Source organism: Mus musculus, chromosome 3 (assembly GCF_000001635.26).
Source record: "Mus musculus strain C57BL/6J chromosome 3, GRCm38.p6 C57BL/6J".
NCBI classification, from domain to species: domain Eukaryota; kingdom Metazoa; phylum Chordata; class Mammalia; order Rodentia; family Muridae; genus Mus; species Mus musculus.
The window spans coordinates 139,630,018-139,650,854 of record NC_000069.6 but is presented as its reverse complement, the minus strand read 5'-3'; the positions used below and the strand labels follow the sequence as shown (position 1 = coordinate 139,650,854).

At 39.3% G+C, this 20,837-nt stretch overlaps 1 protein-coding gene and 1 pseudogene across 1 annotated transcript in view; both read right to left on the bottom strand.

Annotated features, from left to right (window-relative positions):
• Stpg2 (sperm tail PG rich repeat containing 2) overlaps nucleotides 1–20,837 on the bottom strand; it is a 504,407-nt gene that overhangs the window by 59,445 nt on the left and 424,125 nt on the right. The gene's annotated exons all lie outside the window — the stretch shown is intronic.
• Gm2451 (predicted pseudogene 2451) lies at nucleotides 295–1,494 on the bottom strand (annotated as a pseudogene).

Below are 20,837 nucleotides of genomic sequence, written 5' to 3'. Positions count from 1 at the left end.
CTTCCTGCTGCCTGTGGATTTGGGTATAGAATTCTCAGGTACTTCTCTGGCACTCTGTCTGTCTTTGAGCCCCACCAAGGTAACAACAAGGGAAATCTCTGAAACTCAAGCAAGCTCTAATTAAATCTTTTTTTTTTCTTTTTCCCAAGAGTTTCTGTCTTTTCAAGGCACTGACTAAGGCAACTTTCCATGTTGAAATTTGCCTGTGAAACCACTGGAAAATTTCTAGATGTTTCTGAACTGGTCTGATTATATACATTATTTGTAAGTTTTGTTGATTCCTTTTTTTTGGGGGGGTGCAGCGAACTTTATTGATGGTATTCAAGAGAGTAGGGAGGGCTCCCTAGGCCCCTCCTGTTATTATGGGGGTCTGGGATGTAAATTGTGAGGGAGATGCTCAGTGTTGGGGGCCGAGTTGGGATAGGGCCTCTCTCTTGCTCAGTGTCCTTGCTGGGGTGGGTGGTCCAGGGTTTCTTACTCCTTGGAGGCCATGTAGGCCATGAGGTCCACCACCCTGTTGCTGTAGCCGTATTCATTGTCATACCAGGAAATGAGCTTGACAAAGTTGTCATTGAGAGCAATGCCAGCCCCGGCATCGAAGGTGGAAGAGTGGGAGTTGCTGTTGAAGTCGCAGGAGACAACCTGGTCCTCAGTGTAGCCCAAGATGCCCTTCAGTGGGCCCTCAGATGCCTGCTTCACCACCTTCTTGATGTCATCATACTTGGCAGGTTTCTCCAGGCGGCACGTCAGATCCACGACGGACACATTGGGGGTAGGAACACGGAAGGCCATGCCAGTGAGCTTCCCGTTCAGCTCTGGGATGACCTTGCCCACAGCCTTGGCAGCACCAGTGGATGCAGGGATGATGTTCTGGGCAGCCCCACGACCATCACGCCACAGCTTTCCAGAGGGGCCATCCACAGTCTTCTGGGTGGCAGTGATGGCATGGACTGTGGTCATGAGCCCTTCCACAATGCCAAAGTTGTCATGGATGACCTTGGCCAGGGGGGCTAAGCAGTTGGTGGTGCAGGATGCATTGCTGACAATCTTGAGTGAGTTGTCATATTTCTCGTGGTTCACACCCATCACAAACATGGGGGCATCGGCAGAAGGGGCGGAGATGATGACCTTTTTGGCTCCACCCTTCAAGTGGGCCCCGGCCTTCTCCATGGTGGTGAAGACACCAGTAGACTCCACGACATACTCAGCACCGGCCTCACCCCATTTGATGTTAGTGGGGTCTCGCTCCTGGAAGATGGTGATGGGCTTCCCGTTGATGACAAGCTTCCCATTCTCGGCCTTGACTGTGCCGTTGAATTTGCCGTGAGTGGAGTCATACTGGAACATGTAGACCATGTAGTTGAGGTCAATGAAGGGGTCGTTGATGGCAACAATCTCCACTTTGCCACTGCAGATGGCAGCCCTGGTGACCAGGCGCCCAATACTGCCAAATCCGTTCACACCGACCTTCACCATTTTGTATACGGGACGAGGCTGGCACTGCACAAGAAGATGCGGCTGTCTCTGGAACAGGGAGGAGCAGAGAGCCTGTTGATTCCTTTTTTAAAGTTGGAAATATATCTGAGTGAGTGATTGGCTCTTTTCACTTGTCTTTCTCTCCCCTGGCCTATGTGTACCTTGGATATGCCTATAATGGCATTAATTGGATTGATTGTAGAGGTCTGTTGTATTAACATCCTCTTCCTGTGCAATAACCCAATAAAATTCCCCTAAGAGATTGAGAACTAGGCCACTGGCCTAATCATTGACCCTTTTACTCCAGATTCCTACTGATATAAAATATTCTCGTTCTCACAGGAGCATAGCCCTTGCTTTACTAGACTACCTCGGGCGGGCAGAGGAGAACAATGGGAGTGTAAGAAAATAATCACTTACTTCTGAAACAAATCAGTGCTCTTAATATCACAGAGAAGCCCCTCTTAGACTGGAAATACCACACTGGGGTGTGTGAAACTGAGGTTTTATTTTTTTTCTTGTTTTGTTTTACAGATTTGCCATATATCTATATTAACTGATAAACCTGCTGTTATAAAGCTAAGTACTACTGGACAGAAATGACAAAAAAAAAAAGGGAGTAATGAGAGTAAAGATATGAGTAAATTATTTCCTAACATAAAGAATTGGATGCTATAGGGAGCATGATAGCTATGGAGAGGAATAAGGAAAGTGCTCTCTACACTGATAAGATGGAAACAGAGACGTTGAGATGGGGAGCGATCCGCTGGCAAGGCCACTAAGGCCAGTCCACTGATGAAACAGAAGCAGCCGGGACTGCCATGAAGAAGTCACGTGGCTGGACAACCATGAGTGAGGCCAAGAGAAGCCCAAACTGTGGTAGAAAACATGTAGTCTATAGAAGCGAGAAACAGATGCTAAGAAGGCCACATTAGGTCTTAGTGTGTGGTTTACTCTTTTAGGAAAAAAAATATTCTCAACATGAAACACCATAGCTCTCTCCATAAATGGTAAGGCCATGGCTTGGTTTTACAGATCTACTTATATAATCCCACCATTGTACCTATAAATCTGAAATATCTTCTAACTTACCAGGAATTACCGGCTCACCCACAACACTACCATCTGTTCGCTCATAAGCAACATTGCTCAGGCACGGTTTCCCTAGAATGCCCATTGAGAGCTCATGCAAATACAGCCACGAGACATTCATGCTGATAAAGAAGTCATCAGGTTTATGACTCGTCATTAACAGAAATTGATGACTCTCACAGCAGTGGTCTGGAGATTTGTTACTATCACTTGCAGAACAGTTTTCTGAAAACGAAATCGAATCTATAAGAAATTGTCCATGGCAGGACCATATGAGGATGAAATAAATAAAATAAGTTTTCTGACTTGTCATAAAAGAAAGAAATACATTGTTTATCATTTACAAACCATGTCACAGGAAAGAGGGTCACGTGCATCTGTAGTGTATTCTCCTACCTAAATGTTTACTCCAGCTTCCACCCTGGAAATGTAGTTTTAACATAGTAATAAAACCTTAAAAGTAAAGAACCTTCAGATTTCTCAAGTTGTGAATTAGTAAAGCTATTGTATTGTAGGCTCTCATATACATACTATTTATATCTCTTATTTTATAGCGTAAGTTGATTATTTGAACCTTCATCTAGCCTTTTTAAAAGTATAAATTGTTGTTTAAAAGTGTACCACGTTTTAGTAAGAATCGGCTGGAGAACCTATAAAATACACAGGTGAATAGCTTCGGTAGGTCCTGGTGGGTTCTAAAGATTGATTCAATTGGTATCTTCTTGATCCATGTGCTCAATGAGAAAGACTGCATAAAGGTTAAAGGACTGAAAGCTTGCCATCATAACACGATTTATCAAATATGAAACTCAAATAGAGGTCAAACTGAGGATAGCTTAAAATTAAACATATATGCAAAATAGCCTTCTGCTATGGAACTAAATAAATATGAAAATACTTGTTTGGAAATATTTTTCGTATAAGTTTTGTGCATACAATATTGGAATTTATAATTACAGTTAAAATGCCTTTTTAAGTCAGTATCTCAGAATACAAGATCTCCACGTTAATGGAAGCTAAGGAAATAACCACAAAAGTGCACAGTGGAAATTCTGATCACAGTCCTGGAAGAGATGTAGGCTTCACGGATTACATCTACAAATTGTAGAGCTCATTATGAGATTTATATGATGGGAGAAAGTCATCGTACATGGGTTAGGTGATTTTAAAGATAATGGGAATTCCGTTGTCACCTCCAAATAATCAAAGGACATTCATGAAAGAAACAGAGCAGCCCTGTGCACCATGGCAAAAACTACTGAAGATATAGCTGTTAGATTAACTGTGTAAGATACATAGTCTGCGGCACTTACAGCTATGCAATGAGACCTCCACACACACACACATTATAAAACATGAAGAGAGGGCAATTTCTAAATAGCGAGAATATTATAAAAGCAGAAAATTAACAATGCATTCTACATTTCCCAGTACATCAAAGGCTATAAAATATATATGCAACAACAAAAATAAAAAAGACAAGTTACTAATCCCTATTTCAACCGTTTTTAAGTTATAACATGAAGTTAAACATGCCCTAGGTAGTAAATTCTGTCAGGCAAGGATTTTAAGTCTGGCAAACAGCTTGATACCCAGAAAAATGCAGGCTGTCCAGTTAGTCCAGAACCTACATCTAGGGGAAAATACAAACAAAACAACAAAAAACAAAACAACAACAACAAAAACCCTAATCTTGGAAACATGGGACTTAATAGGAAATGAAATTTATAGCAGTTACTATATAATGAACTAATTGTTTCTTGTACTGTCATTTCTCTGTGAACTAGAGAGTGTATCAATAATCTAAAATGGCCCCAATATTTAGACTCCACTCCGTGGTCTGAAGGGGCCTTGAATTCCACACATCTAATAATACCCCGGTTGATTCTGCTTCTTCTGATCTTTGAAATATAATCTCAGTAAAAGTTAAGGCAACTGGAATTCATCTAAATGTTTCTTTTACTAGAAAGTGGTTTAACAAAACCATGCTAGATTTCAACCTAAGAAAATCAAGGAGAGACACACACATTTACATTTTTAACACATTCTCAAAGTAGTCTAAGTTGTGATGCACTGTGGAGCAGGGGTGGGGTGGAAGGTGGAGGTGGGAGTGGGGAGCAGGCACTGAAGGACAGGTTGGAAGGAGACTTGCTACCTATAAACAATAGCCTTCCTCACACTTCCCTCCTGGGAGCTTTTACTCTTTAAAATGTCCTTTATATTAACTTTCACAGGAGTTCAAATGAATAAAACTGTTAAGCAATGAGATTGCAAAATGATTTGTTCAGGGGCCTCTACCCACCTGGGGATGGCCCTCAGCCATTCAAAACAGGTTAAGTGGTAGAAATTGAGTGCAAATATGTTTCAAATTCTCAAGAAGCCAATAGGTTAATTATCAGGGTCAGTTCAGGATCCAGAACCTTGGGCCTTTGATTCAATACTTCCCTTAATGATCTTGAAAAGAAGGTGAAGTTTTGAAATTTGCAAGAAAATTTTATTGTAATTTTCTTGAGATTAGGAAAATTGGTTGAATTCCAAAATGTCTTAGCAGTGTGAAGTAATTAAGAAATGTGGAGATTTATAAAATCCATTCAAAAATACGAAAGGGCAAAGAATATTTAAAAAATAATAAATTCAAAATTTTCCTATAGACTGATGTGGTCTGAACTAAACTTAATTTTTCTTGGGGATAAGATTTGCATGTCTCTTTGTGCAATGAAGATATTTGTTCACTACCTGGAGGCAATAAAAATGGAATGAGGTATTAAATCACATTAAAAAGAGGCCAAACTATGATACTGAGAGCTATCCAATTTCTGAATCAAAAATATCTCTTTATCTTAGCTATAGTAAAATAGCATTTGTCTTAGTAGTCTCATTGTTTCAAAGCTAAATGAAAATCAGAAACAAAAAGACCAAGGAGAAATTGTTACCTTTATGAGGGAAATGATGTACTTTTAAAAAAAATGAAGGACACACTTTACTGAGAAAGAAGAAAATTAAAGGGTATAATAGTATATAAGGTAATGAATAGTAATGGCAAAGCCAATTGGAGCTCTGATCTTCCCATATTTCTAAAGACCATTTTCTGGTAATAGAAAAAAGTATAACTCAATTATATTAGAAGATAGATAAATATTATAGGCAAGGAGTATAATCATTATTAAGGGTCATTCTATGAAAAGTACATTGTAAAGGTATTATATTACCAAGGTAAATAAAATGACAGAAGAAGATAAGCAGACATTGTTTAAAAATAATGGCCTAGAGCTATAACTGAGGATGATGTAAAGAGGACTAGGTAATAAAATCATTTGAAATTAGGAAGGTGATTTTTCTCTAATTCTTATAGTACTTTGCAATGCAGTGAAGAAAACGAAAATGAAGAGATGAAATGTGTCTGTGTTTAACCTAATACAGGGGATCTAATATCTTGAATAAACTATTTCTAAGATAAAACAAATATTTTTAAAGTCATTTACCAGAGGCTAGAGACATCTGAGTAATTCATGGCTATCTTAATTAGGTTTATGCTTCTGTGAACAGACACCATGACCAAGGCAACACTTTTTTTTTTTTTTTTGGTAAAGCTTTCTTTTTTAATTTTTTATTTTATTTTATTTTATTTTATTTTAATTAGGTGTTTTCTTCATTTACATTTCCAATGCTATTCCAAAAGTCCCCCATACCCCCTCCCACTCCCCTACCCACCCACTCCTACTTCTTGGCCCTGGCATTCCCCTGTACTGAGGCTTATAAAATTTGCAAGACCAATGGGCCTCTCTTTCCACTGATGGCCAACTAGGCCATCTTCTGATACATATGCAGCTAGAGACACGAGCTCCGGGGGGTACTGGTTAGTTCATATTGTTGTTCCACCTATAGGGTTGCAGACCCCTTTAGCTCCTTGGGTACTTTCTCTAGCTCCTCCATTGGGGGCCCTGTGATCCATCCAATAGCTGACTGTGAGCATCCACTTCTGTGTCCAAGGCAACTCTTACAAAAACAATATTTAATTGGAGTTGGCTTACAGGTTCAGTGGTTTAGTCCATTATCATCAAGGCGGGAATATGGCAGCATCCAGGCAGGCATGGTGCAGGAGGAACTGAGCGTTCTTAATTTGAAGGTGGCTAAAAGTCTAGCTTCCAGGCAGCTAGGATGAGGGTCTTAAAGTTCACTCCCACAGTGACACACTTCCTCCAACAAGGCCACACATCCAAACAGTGCCACTCCTTGGGCCAAGCATATTCAAACCACCACAAGAATATGCTCTCCTTCCAGGGGACCAGAGCTCCATAGTTTGGCTTCCACTCACATCAGGTATTAACTGCAGCTCTAGAGGATTTCCTATTTTTTAAAAACTAAGAAGATGTTGGGACTAGGGATATAGCTCAGTGGTATAAGATTTGCCTAACATATGAATGGCTCTGAATTTAATCCTAGTGCTATAACATAATAAAAACTTGAAAATACAAATTAAGTAGAAGTCATTGCAAAAAAGCCTCAAGCCATGAGATTCTAATCATTTAGGAATCAATCAGTCAATCAAGTAATGATACTGTGTGCAAGTACCAAGTGTGGGCTGGGAACTTGCAGGCAGGAGAGGCAGAGTCCATGACTTCATTAAGCAAACAACACCAGTAATTATATCACAATATGAGAACAGAATCACAAAGAAAGTATATGAATGTATGATGTTAGAGATCATTTAGAGACTATCCTGTCCAGCATCATAGCGACAGGCAGACAGCCAAGGAAGCTAGAGCAGTAACTTAGAGGTCACTTCTTGAGACACAACAATGAGGCAGAGAAAGATAACTGGGAATGGTATGGGCTTTTGAAACACTCACATCCAGTGACAGATCATAGAAAAAGGCCATACCTTCTAATCCTTCCCAAACAGTATCACCAACTTGGAGCCAAGCATTGAAACATGAGACCATGGGGATAAATTTCATTCAGACCACCACAACTACCCTCAGGGAAATTTGTAAATAAAGACATTAAAGAAGCAAATAGGTAGAATAATTATTTTTGAATTGTGGGCTATAAGACTAAAAGATATATTTTTTTATTTTATTTTATATTTTATATTTTTAGATAAGATAAAAGATGGATGGTTGAAAGAAAAGGCCACAGGAGGGCCTTTTCACAGAAACATCTGTCCCACTGAGCACAGCATATTTACTTGAATCAATGACAATAGGCACTGACATCATCAAACAATAAATTCCTCATCATTTTATATTTCTCTCCTATTCCAATTGGAACATAGGCTTGATTAATATCTTGATTTAATAAAGGAGTGTGATTTTTGTAAAGAAAAATTATTTTTATTTAAAATTATTATTTTTAAATTGAAAAAACTTAATGCATTCTGAAAGTCTGAAAAGAAACAAAACATAGGGACAAGTTTAGGGTATTTTGATTTATAATAATCTAAGATTGGTACTTTTACATTTACTTATATACTTAGTTGCATATTTAATTAGTATGTATATGCAGGTGTGTGTGTGTGTGTGTGTGGTGTATACACATATGTATGTGAGTATACTAACATGTCCATCAATGTGAGAGCTGAAAGGTCATGTCAGTGCTGTCTTCCATTGCTCTCCACATTATTTCAGGACAAGTTTGCACACAAACCTAGAACCCTCTGTGTAAGCTAGACTGGTTGGTCAGCAATTCCCAAGGATCTGTTTACCTCTCTCCAAACCACAACCTCTGATGCTGTGAATACTCACTGCTGTTCTTAGCTTTTACATGGATGCTAAAGATATGCACTGAGATCTGTATGCTTAAGAACCAAATATTTTACTGAGTACCTGCTCAAGTTCATTAAAAACTTTTTTATAAAAATGTTCATGTATTAACATTGCCTCACTATACCAGATTATTAAAGTATTCCAAATGTACTGTTTTTATTGTGCTAATCTAAACTATTCCAAATCTACTATTTTCAATATGATTACTATTTCTATTCATTCCATTACTATTTTTATTGATATCCTATCATAACAATGTCAAAAAAAAAGTAGGGATACATCGCCGTTGTCTATTATAAGATTCTGAGAAACCCTGATTCAAATGGAAACAGAACACAGGAATTAGGTACCTGGCAAGGTTGAAGGGACTTGTTGTAAGTGTGTCATTCTATGCTGAAAGAAACTAAAGGAAAGTTTACATCAATGCTATCAAACAACAGAGTGAAAAAAATGGGGTGGGGGGGCAACCATAAGAAACTGCATAGTGTAAAGAGAATTTTTCCTGGACAAATAGATATTAGCAGTTTAGGAAACATCTAACATGACTGAACTTAGAATATAAAAGGAATAGATAAGGTCAGAGATACCATTATGAGGGAATTTTACAGTGAACAAATAAGGTACAAATTCAATCACTATTATTTACCAATTTGCACCTTTGTATACTATTCATCAAAACTGAACCCTTTCTCTTTCTCCCCTTCTCCATATATTTAAAGTAATCTTTATTTTGTATCATTGTTATAAGAATTAAATGACATGTTTCTTACATATTTAATTTATTGCCACAATACCTATACCTGTTAAAACTAAATAAGAGCACAACAACTATGTATGCATTCTCAAAAATAATTGTACTACATCTATGCAAATGTTGGTCACTCTGAATATCATGTTTGTCATAAGTAGCTTTTAGAATTGATAGCATTGGGTTTGGAGTACGAATGACTCAGATCAAGACCTATCTTTTCTCCTTAGTACACATAGACAGAATGGATTGAACTGATGATGCCCTCAAAAGATATACCTCAGAATCTGCAAGTTGATCTTGGAAAAAGGATCTTTTTGGATATAATTAAATTGAAGTCCTCAAGGTGACATGATTAGGACAGACTGTCAATCAAGTGATAAATTATGAATTAGAAAGATAGGCCAGTATGATGCAACAGATAGCTACAAACCCATAATCACAGAGATAGGTCTGGGTAATCATTATGTTCACAAAACAAAATGAAGAGACATACCATAACATGGGGGAGAGATATTCAAAGACAAGCAGAAGGAGTGAGAGTGAGTATGGAATATGCAAGACTAATTTGAAACTATAATAATCGTTTGGAGCTGAGACAAAAGGATGGGCCATCTAGAGACTGCCATATCCAGAGATCCATCCCATAATTAACCTCCAAATGATGACACCATTGCATACACTAGCAAGATTTTGCTGTAAGGACCCTGATATAGCTGTCTCTTGTGAGACTAGGCCGGGGTCTAGCAAACACATAAGTAGATGCTCACAGTCAGCTATTGGATGGAGCACAGGGCCCCCAATGGAGGAGCTAGAGAAAGTACCCAAGGAGCTAAAGAGATCTGCAACCCTATAGGTACAACAACATTATGAACTAACCAGTACCCCGGAGCTCTTGACTCTAGCTGCATATGTATCAAAAGACGGCCTAGTCGGCCATCACTGGAAAGAGAGGCCCATTGGACACGCAAACTTTATATGCTCCAGTACAGGGAAATGCCAGGGCCAAAAAGTGGGAGTGGGTGGGTAGGGGACTAGGGGGGGAGGGTATGGGGGACTTTTGGGATAGCATTCTAAATGTAATTGAGGAAAATAACGTAATAATAAAAAATATTAATAAAAAAAAAGAAAACCCAAACCTCCTACTAATTTCTGTGGAATCAAATTCTGGACACTCAACAAAGGAAAGACTTTGCTTATAACCCAAAATTGCTCCGATCTCAAGGAAATTCAGGTACAAAGTGTGGAGCAGAAACTGAAGTAAAGGCCATCCAGAGACTGCCCCACCTGAGGATTCCTATGCAACCACCAAACCCAGTCACTATTACTGATGCCCAGAAGTGCTTGCTGACAGGAGCCTGGTATAGCTGTCTCCTGAGAGGCTCTGCCAGATCCTAACATATGCAGAGGCGGATGCTTGCAGCCAATCATCAGACTGAGCATGGGGTCCCCAATGAAGGAGTTAGAGGAAGAACTAAAGGAGCTGAAGTGGTTTGCAGCCCATAGGAAGAACAACAATATCAACCAACCAGATGCCCCTGAGCTCCCAGGGACTAAACCACCAGCCAAAGAATACACATGAAAGGACCCATGGCTCCAGCTGCATATGTAGCAGAGGATGGCCTTATCTGGCATCAATGAGAGGGGAGACATTTGATTCTGTAAAGGCTTGATGTCTCAGCATAGGGGAATGCTAGGGTGGTGGGGAAGGAGTGAATGGGTAGGTGGGGAATACCCTCATAGAAACAAGGGGGTGGGATAAGGTGTTTGTGGAGGGGAAACCAGGAAGGGGGATAACATCTGAAATGTAAATAAATAAAATAACGAATTAAAAAATCAAAAGGAAAAAATCCTGTGTATACAGGGAGTATAAGGAGATGCAAAATAATGGCTTCTCTACTAAAGGACTCAAGTTCTATTCCCAGCACCCAATCGTCAGTTCATAGCCACCCATAAATTCAGGTCCCATGGATCTGACACTCTCTTCTGTCCTCCATAAACATCAGGCACATAAGTGAGGCAGCCAAACTGCCAATGAACATTTAAAAAAACAATAAAATGATTTCAAATTTTAGATTAATAAAAATCTCAGGGCTTCTATGGTTGAATGATATAAGGCAGTAGCAAAAGGTATTCCGGAATAAAATTTGATAAATTCTGGATGAAATAGTTTTATGCAAACCACCTGAAGGAAGTAGAACACTATGTTCTGTGCCATTTCTCAGTTCCTTCCTTATAGTTTCTTTTTAAATTGCAGTTTCCTAATCACTTCTGATCAACAGATGCTGTACATTTATTCAATTTGCATTAGAACAAAGCAAAATTTAATTCCTGCTGACTATCCCCAAGGGAGATCTGATTTTGGTCTCAGCCCTTCCTCAACTGCTTTGCACATGCGATCTTTATTATGCACATTACCATTTCCAAGTGAAGAATTCCTAATCTTGAACCTGGAAAAAATGAGTCTTGTTATTGTTTTAAAAGTATTTTCTTCGTTTCTTTGACAATGGTCAAACATATAAATATAAATCAGAGAAAGGTTTCAAGTGAGTTCGTAGGATTGGTGGGCCCTCATCTTTTAGGTACTTGCTTAGATGTCCTTTGACAGGGAGTTATCTCTTATTGTACTCATTAAATGAGTTTCAGAGAAGACCTAAAGCTTAGATGGTTAATTGATATTAATGACATTATGTTCTTATTCTTACAAAACTTCATAATATGAGATAACATAAACATCGCAAGATAAAATGATGTGGTGACAACTTTAGCTACACAGTTTTAAAATACAAGTAAAATATAACAAGCATCTCCATTAGACTGGTTTGTCTCAAAGCAGCTCGGGCCCTGGGCTGTCAAGGGGCCCTAATGGTGCCAAGAATGAATAGAGATTAATTTTAAAAAGATTATCTAACCATAATCTAGGTAAGACATCTCTCCCTTCTTGCTCTCAGTTTACTTACCATAAATTATGCATAATAATGGCACTTACTGCACAAGACCACAAGAAGGAGCACACTTGAGAAGCACTTAGCATGCTTTTGCCACAGGACCTGCACCTGGAGTACATGCCTCTGTGACAAACATTTGCAGGAGCGTCACAGCGACAGGCTAGAAGACTCAGTCAGTCACCATCCCAGCCAATTGCTAAGCCCTCCCATTCCCTTCTTGCCAAATTTGGCCAGTGTTTATTCAGATCTCTAGTTAATCATATTTTCTATAGCTAAATATCATAACAAAAATAGTTATAAAATTGTGGATTTGAGTTATTCACAGAAGCAGTAAGCATATAAAACAAATGTGTGTAATTATAGAACAGAGGAAACACAAACATTCTGTTAAAATGTAGAATTTTTTTGGTTTTGATTTCTCAAATCCATAAAAAAATCATACTTTAAAGCGTATATTTTTAGCTACCAAGAAATAAAGATGTGAACGAAGCAGCGCAGCAAACCTGGGGACATTTGTTTCAAGTTTTCAAATGCAGGCAAGCAGTTGCCTTTCATGAGAACAACTGCTCAGATGAATTATTTTATTTAACACTACTGATTTTAGGTTCTCAAGTCTTAACGAAAGTTCAAGCTGGGTCTCGAGCTACATTCTAAAGCCAATCAAGCCGGACTGAGCATCTTAACGTTTAATTGCCTTCCACCAGAGTAACAAGTGCATTCACAAGGCTCTCTTCAATGAGCTCGTCGCGGGATAATCTACCCCATTATGGAAACAGCAATGGCCCGCTCTGGAGTTCTCAAGTATGTCTCCAATTTTCTCTATTATGAAAGAAGTTAATGGCTTACATTCTATTTCTATATGACAGGAATACTAACAACAAAAGTCTGCAAGATAAATGACTAAATTGGAATTGAGTGGCTTTGTTGGAAACATTCTTAACGATGACAGAAACTAAAATGGCTTCTTATTTTCTTCTACTTTCTACCATACTTTTATTTCAGGACTACTTCACTTTTTGTTACAAAATAACACGTTGCTATACATGCTCAAGAATAGGTTTTCCAGATATAGTGTATATGCACCGAAGGCAAGCTGTCCTTTTTAAATCATTATCAAATGTTATAAAAATACTTTACTGGGAAACTGATCTATTGTATACAAAACATTTATGAATGTTGATTCTAAACCATAACACTTGTTAGTATTTTCCATGATCAATTTTGATATGAGAACAAATTTCTAAGCCTCCACTTAGATTACAAGGTCATTAGTTATTTATGTTCTGCTGAGAAAGGAGTCTAAACACAGAGACTGAATTTTCAGCAACTGGTCTCAGAGTAATTAATCTCCAGGAATTTTACATTATCTTTGGAAGATCCCTCCACTCTCTTTGTCAACGCCCATCTGTCTCAGACTGTTTTGCCTTAGTCCGAGTCAATCTGAGTACCTGACCAATGGCAGTTGGCTGTCATCAAACACATGCTGATTCTTTGTGCTTGGGTTAATTTTCCCTTTGAGTTACTAATCTTTATGACTTCAAAATGTCATTAAAAATTGCAATGGCTGGGTCCAATTGCTTTAATTTCATTTTATATTTCTAGTCAGCTCAGGAGATATTAGCGCTTTCAAAATACAGAACAATTTGCTGCCTCTTCAAGGAGAAACTTGGAGTTGAAGCTTTTCAACTGTTCTTTCCATGTCTATCAGACACGAATTGCTGAATCACTTCATTCCTGGTCAGCAATAACACAACCATCTCACTACGTCCCAACTCTGACAATAGAAAAGCCAATCTTCAGGGGTGTCCCTTGGAGACTTTGCCCCACCTCTGTAAGAGTGTGGGTGCTGAGTGTGTCACTTCCTTCATGCACAGGAATTATGGTGACAGACTAGCTATCGCAAGTGATTTTGTGGTCATTGGAAGTGTAGAAGCCTTTATATTTTTTATTGGATATTTTCTTCATTTACATTTCAAATGCTATCCCCAAAGCCCCTGATACTCTCACCCTGCCCTGCTTCCCAACCCACCCACTCCTGCTTCCTGGCCCTGGCACTCCCCTGTATTGGGGCATATGATTTTCAAGAGACCAAGGGCCTCTCCTCCCATTGATGGCCGATTAGGCCATCCTCTGCTACATATGCAACTAGAGACACAGCTCTGGGGGGTACTGGTTAGTTCATATTGTTGTTCCTCCTATACGATTGTAGACCCGTTTAGCTCCTTGGGTACTTTCTCTAGCTCCTTCATTGGGGCCCTGTGTTCCATCCAATAGATGACTGTGAACATCCACTTCTGTATTTGCCTGGCACTGGCATAGCCTCACAAGAGAGAGCTATATCAGGGTCCTGTCAGCAAAATCTTGCTGGCATATGCAATAGTGTCTGGGTTTTGTGGTTGTATATGGGATTTATCTCTGGGTGGGGTAGTCTCTAGATGGTCCTTCCTTCCATCTCAGGTCTGAATTTTGTCTCTGTAACTCCTTCCATGGGTATTTTGTTCCCCATTTTAAGAAGGAGTGAAGTATCCACACTTTGGTATTCCTTCTTGAGTTTCATGTGTTTTGCAAATTGTATCTTGGATATTCTAAGTTCTGAGCTAATATCCGTGTATCAGTGAGTGCATATCATGTGCGTTCTTTTGTGACTGGGTTACGTCACTCAGGATGATATCCTCCAGATCCATCAATTTGCCTAAGAATTTCATGAATTCATTGTTTTTAATTGCTGAGTAGTACTTCATTGTGAAAATGTAACACTTTTTTGTTGTTGTTATTGTTTTTGTTTTTTTGAGACAGGGTTTCTCTGTCCTGGAACTCACTCTGTAGACCAGTCTGGCCTCGAACTCAGAAAGCCTCCTGCCTCTGCCTACTAAGTGCTGAGATTAAAGGCATGTGTCACCTCACCCGGCTCAAGCAATTTTTTTTTTTTTTAGACAGGGTTTCTCTGTGTAGCCTTGGCTGTCCTGGAACTCACTCTGTAGACCACGCTGGCCTTGAACTCAGAAACCCGCCTGTCTCTGTCTCCCAAGTGCTGAGATTAAAGACGTGAGCCACCGCTGCCAGGCCATACCACATTTTCTGTATCCATTCCTCTGTTGAGGGACATCTGGGTTCTTTCCAGCAACAATAGAACTTGTCCATGGCTCTTTCGATGAATTGGAAGGAAGTACTGACCTATTTGTCTGCTATTCTTGCCACCAGTCTCCTGTTCCTATTCCTAAGAGTTAGTCTTATATTTCATACCTTTGACAAAGTGAATAAAAGAGAGGATGTTTTTCTGTGGTAGGTGGTCACATGTAACCCATGTGTAGAGAGAGCTAAAACTATGATGACTTCAGATTATCCAACTGCAGAACTCAAATAACTTCTATTCTTTTAAGGCATGTGTCACTTTTCCTTTGAGCAGTCATGATGACACATTTTCTTCTCCTTTCATCTCCATAGATAGCACTGGCTTCTGCTGAGGCTCACAAGATTATATTTAAAAACGTAACTGTAAGAGATATGAATATAGCAGGGCCAACAGGTCTCTTCTGAATAAGGATACTTTGAGTAGGTAATTTTGAGATAATGCACAAACAAAAGCAGCTCTGAAATGCCAGTCTTTTCTAAGGGAAATATCTAGTCAGAAAGGAAACCCTCCTCTTCCCCTGCAATTCTCTCTATGTGAAGGAGGGAATGGTTGATGGAATCTCTCCGGAGTAAATCAACAAAGAACGTGTGTGTCTGCCTTTTCATACCAGTTCTGCACTTCTGCCTGTGTTTCTGTTATCTGTCTTCTGCTAAGCTGTCTCCTGAGGACTCTCGTTCATTTGTTTCAGATAAATATGAAAGTTAAGCTGGAGGACAAGAACATTTAGGGACCGATCCTAGATATGCCCTCACGTCTCCAGGTGAGCTCCTTGTGCACACTAATCTTCTGTTTGTTTTTCTCTTCGTAATCCCTGTCTAATTGCAGCAAACCCCAGCCAAAACCTTATCAAGTATAGAGGAGGTATTTTTCTCCTTTAAGCTAGCTAAGAGATACTACAAATGCTAGGTGGGACCTACTGAGCTTTAGTCTCCCCAAGGGGGGAAGTTTATGTAAATTTATTTATCATGGATGTATTTTCCTCCATGTACAAGCAATGTAGAAAGAATAACCATAGAACTGAAGGACATAAAAACATCACCATTAATAACTTAATGTTGTAATTTTCACCTAAAAGGTAGACAAGAAAAATTATTTATGGTTGTGTTGACCTACGAATAAAGGAAATGAAAATTCCTGAGATCAATTACCGAGTGATAAACATTCAGCATACTCTAAGTCTTGCCTAATTATCCTAATTATCTCCAAAATATATATAACATTCAGATTGAGAGCAGAATAACGTAAGTTCTCTAGAAGTGAATGGGTAGGGGACCATTCCAGTTGTTACAGAGTCAGGGTGGCAATGTCTAATTCTGGTCCTATGTAAGTCACTCTTTTTGCCAGTATGATGTCACCAGCTTCAGACATTTGTCATTCACAGAGGTCTTTGTCAGTCTATATTTTTTAACACAACATATAGCTGGCCCCCTCATATTATAAAGTCTAAGAGGCGTTTTAAAAAGCCTTAAAAAATGGATTCATTGTTATATATATCTGAACACAGTTACCCTGAGTAGTAAAAATATTTTTATGGAGAAACCTGGTAGAATCAGAAATAAAGAAGCTTTATTACATAAATATTAAACAACCAACACTTACCAACAGATAAGCAAGAAAGTGGTCATTAGAGTAAATGGTGAACTTATTTAGATTTACATAATAATGCATGGAATTAACCATATTTAATGTTATTAGAGAATAGCCAATCTTTCTCATCATAATCATCTTGATCTACTTCTGTCCTCGAAAATTTTAATTCATCTAACTTAAAATGTGTTCAACAAAAGCACTTCACAATATTAGTGCAATTTGCATCAAATGCACTAGAGAAAATTACCTAATACAATTTTCTAAACCATTTAGTATCATGAACTTGGCACTAAAAGGAGAAAATTGCATTTTATGATTTGCAGGCTGCGGGAAACATCATACACCTGAATTCACACAATCTGCATATTTTATATGGTTCTCTCAATGAAAAACCAAGCCTTTAACAAACCAGAACACTAACTTGAGTACTTTACTGCATTAGAGTAAAACAGAAGGGAAGACATCTAGTTCAACTTGAGAAACAAATGGTTTAACTATAAAAACACTTTAGTCATTTCTCTCCTGTTTTCACAGTAAAATTATGTCTTCCCTTATCTCTACTGTCATTTTTATAATACTGGATGAATAAAAATAACAGGGACTTAAATTATGTATTTAGTTATATTATTAAATTCAAGTGCCTTTGAATTAAAAACTACCAATAAAGGCATCAAAGAAAGAGATGCTTGTCCCACTGATTTAGTCTAAAGATTACACTTTCCATTTTCTTTTTCACGTAGAGGAAGTCACAGGAACAAAGGTGAATCTCTTTTATTGGTACATATTTCTCTTACATAACTCTTTTTCCTGCTTTACTTATAAGTGCCGATATTAAATATACTGAAAACAGTTATTCATTTAGAAAACTTACCTTGTAAGTTATGTTTCTTGATGTGTAACTTCCTAGATATCCAGCAGACAAGTCAAGCCTTTGTCACCGTGTTCTGCAAAATGAGGACTTTTCCATTTCAAACGAGAAGAGCACCATGCCTATCACTTCTCTCTCTTTCATCTTTATCACAATGTGCCATACAGCAACACTCACCACACAAGGCTTTAATGAGGGCTTCGTCGAGATTCTCCTAGTGCCATGCTGCTAAAAACTTAGAAGGCTGACATCTCAACTCAGATACCCCAAACCTAACTCATCCTACCGAAGGAAACATAAAACGTCTCTTAACCTCAGCACCAGAAAGAGAAATAAGATTGCAGAAAGACACAGAGCAGACACGGATTTCTCTTTTTACAATCAAGAGAAGGAGGTGTGAGGCCAAGCACACAGACAAAAGTCATCTGCAGGGTTAACAATGAACGCAGGCAGCAACCATTTTGCCAGGCATATGGGAGCAAAGGAAGCTAGCTCTTCAGAAATCAATATATAAAGACTGTATGTAGAGTGCCCTTTGAGCAATTGCATTACCAGAGGCTGAGGTGTTCTTGCCTAAAGAACGGGATCTTTATAGAGATGGCAACACCAAAGAATAAAGGCAGGAAAATGAGACAAAACTGAGGAATATTAACTAAAGTAGTACACAGACTTTCTTACCACACAAACCTTTGTTGCTTTTTGTTATCTTTATTAAGTTTTTATTTACTTTATATCTGAATCACAGCTTCCCCCTTCTGTTCTCCTCTCAGTTCCTTACTTTCACCTCTCCCCTTTCTTCTCAGAGAAGGGGAGACCTCCCATGGACAGCAATCATTCTTGGCATATCAAATTGCAGTAAGATGAGATACATTTTTTCTATTGAGGCAAGACAGCCCAGTTAGGGGAAATGGACCCAAAGGCAAACGATGTAGTCAGAGACAGCCCCTGCTCCTGCAATGGCCTAGGCTCTAAGATTAACAATTGATATATGGGACTTCATGAAACCGAAAAGCTTCTGTGAGTCAAAAGATACTGTCAATATGACAAATAGGCAACCTATATATTGAGTAAAAAATCGTCACTAACCCTACATCCAAGAGAGGGCTAATATTCAAAGTATATAAAGAACTCAAGAAGTTAACCCACCAAAAATTAAATTACCCAATTAAAAATGGGGTACAGAGCTAAACAGAGAATTCACAACAGAAGAATCTCAAGTAGCTGTGAAGCACTTAAAGAAATGTGAAAAGTCTTTAAGTGATCAGGGAAATGCAAATCAAAATGATGATGAGATTATACCTCACACCAATCAAAATAACTAAGATCAAAACCTCAAGTGACAGCAGATGCTGGTGAGAATGTGGAAAAAAAGGAACACTCCTCCACTGCTTCTGGTTTGACTACAAACTGGTACAACCACTCTAAAAAATCAATTTTGCAGTTCCTCAGAAAATTGGAAATACTGCTACCTGAAGACCCAGCTATGCTACTCCTGGGCATATACCCAAAAGATGCCCCACCATATCACAGGGACACATGCTCCACTATATCCATAGCAGCCTTATTTGTAATAGGTAGAAGCTGGAAACAACCCACATGCCCCATAATGGATACAGAGAATGTGGTTCAATTGCACAACAGAATATAATTAAGCTATTAAAATGGATATAACAAATGGATGGAACTAGAAAATATCATCCTGAGTGAGGTAACTCAAGGGGACATGCATGGTATGTATAAGTGGATATTACCCAAAAAGTACAGAAAACCTAGGATATGACCCACAGACCATAAAAAGTGTAACAAACAGAAAGGCCCCTTAGAGCACTACAACCCCACTTAGAAAGGGGAAGAAAATGATCATGGGGGCAGAGGGAGGAAGGGACCTGGATGGAGAGGGAAGAGGATGGGGAAAGGGGTTGGGGAAGCCCAGAGGCCCAGGAGAATGAATGGAAATGTGCAGACAGGAGTGGGGAAGGTGAAAAGGACATTCTAGAAAGTACCAGATACCAGGGAGGTGAGGGACTCTCAGGACTCAATGGGGGTGACCTTAGCCAAAATGCTCAATATTGAGGAGAGAAAACTTGAAGAGTCATCTCCAATAGATAGACAGGGCCTCAGCAGAAGGACTGGGTTACCAACTCACAGTCAATTTCTGACCCAGAGTTGTTCCTCTCTGCCCCAGTACAGGGGAATGTCAGGGCCAGAAAGTGGGAGTTAAATTAAGGGAAAAATTGAAGAAGATATAAGGGAGGGTGACCCCGTAAGAACAGGAAGAGTCTTAACTGACCTAGACCCCAGAAAGCTCCCAGAGACTGAGTCACCAACCAGGCAGCATACAGGTGTTGATCTGAGGCCCCTGCCACATGTACAGCAGAGGTCTGCCTGGTCTGGCCTTAGTAGGAGAAGATGATGCACTTAATCCTCGAGAGACCTGAGTCTCCAGGGAAGGGGGAGGCCTGGTAGGTGGGGGCAGGAGTGAGCACCCTCTCAGAAGCAACGGGGAGGAGGAATGTGATGAGGAACTGTGGGAGGGCGACCAGGAAAGGGGTACAATGGCTGGAACAGAGAGACAGAGAGAGAGAGAGAGAGAGAGTCCCATATGCAGACCAAGCTGCACAACTGTAACACACATGTAGAAGCCTAGGTCTATCCCATGTGTGCTCTCTGGTTGGCAGTTCAGTCTCTGTGAGCTACTATGGGCCCAGTTAGTTGACTGTAGTTTTTATTGTGCTGTCCTTGACCACTCTGGCTTCTTGAATCCTTCCTCTCTCTCTTCCACAGGATTTCCTTAACTCCACTCAATGTTGGGCTATGGGTCTCTGCATCAGTTTCTGTCAGTTGGTGGGTGAAGACTTTCTGATAACAGTTATGCTAGGTACCTGTATAACCATATACCTGCCTTCAAGTATAGTAGATTATCAGTAGTAGTATCAGAGGTAGGCTCCATCGTTGGTTGGGCCTTCCCTCAAATTCTGCTCCATCTTTAACCCCTGTATATCTTGTAGACAGGACAAATTGTGGGTCTAAGGTTTTGTGGCAGGGATGGTGAAACAATACTTCCATTGGAAGTCTTGCATGGTTATAGGAGTTCAAGTTCTATATCCCCAAATTCTGAAAGTCAAGAACTCAAGACACTAGGCAAACCAACCATATAACACAATTAAAAAATGGGGTACAGATCTAAACAGAGAATTCTTTACAGAGTAATATCTAA